Raw genomic sequence first — 1,204 nt, forward strand, 5'->3', positions numbered from 1 at the left:
ATCAAATTTTAGATACATATGTTAAGAAACTCCAGTCAGTGATCGGCTGGTTTATTTGGACAGGATGCTATTTTAGAAATGCAAAAGAAGTTATGATGAATGATTACAATCTAGGAGGGTTAAAACTAATTAATATAGATCTTAAATGTAAAGCTTTACTTCTCATGCGCGCCTACACCTTGTTTCATCTTGATGATACACATACAAGTCAATGGCTACGTTGCTGGGCACCACAATTATCTGCCCCAAATCCACCAAATTATGATTACATAAAACATAGCCCAAAATATATGCAAACAATTATACTTGAATGGAGTTATTTACCCACGGAAGTGCCTGGAATATGTCAGACTTCAAAATTTTTATATAAGTTTCTCTTGGACAGATCTACTACCAAACATGTACCAAGGGTAGTCACAAAAAATCCATGCAGACATTGGTCCCAAATATGGTCTAATTTTCATTGTACCTTTTTGACATCTCAGGTGAAAAGTTTTTGGTATATGGTTATACATGATTTATTCCCGACAAAGGAACGCCTATCCGAGATACAACGTTCCGTTTCAAGTGCCTGTGCAAAATGTGGAGATGATGATACATTGATACATAGACTTACAAAGTGCACTACCGTTAAGAAACATTTGGATACAACTTGTAACGATGCTAGCGTTAATATGTCGTACATCCTCCAATGCTACTTTGCCTGAAATAATAATTTACCCTGACTACAAGTACTATCCGAAATCTAAAAATAACGCTGTATCATGGCTAATAGCCAATACTCTTTGGTATATTGACAGCTATAGATCTTTCCTCACAGTGGAAGATTACATGGATTTTTTGAGAAGATCAAGATGGAAGACGTGTCAGTTTTTGGAGGAAAACAAAACGTTCGAAAACTTTCTTAAGGCGGTATTGGACAAGTAGGATAAAACCATCACTTTATTTCTTCACTTTGCTGTTCAGACATGTTTATTCTCCGTTGTAAATCTACTTTGTAATACCATGTATATAGGAAAATAAAGTGACTATTAAAAAAAACGGGCTAGCGCTACGGCCTTGTAATGGCAGTTACTTTTGGCGTGGGTTCAAATCCGGTCCAAAGAGAGCTCTTTTATTTTTTTAATTTTCATAACACTTTTTCCATTAAAATAAGATGAAAATAATACTAAAAAACTGATTTACTTATTTTTGTGCAGATAAG

Source organism: Thermobia domestica, chromosome 11 (genome assembly GCF_964235325.1).
Source record: "Thermobia domestica chromosome 11, izTheDome1.hap1.1, whole genome shotgun sequence".
NCBI lineage: Eukaryota > Metazoa > Arthropoda > Insecta > Zygentoma > Lepismatidae > Thermobia > Thermobia domestica.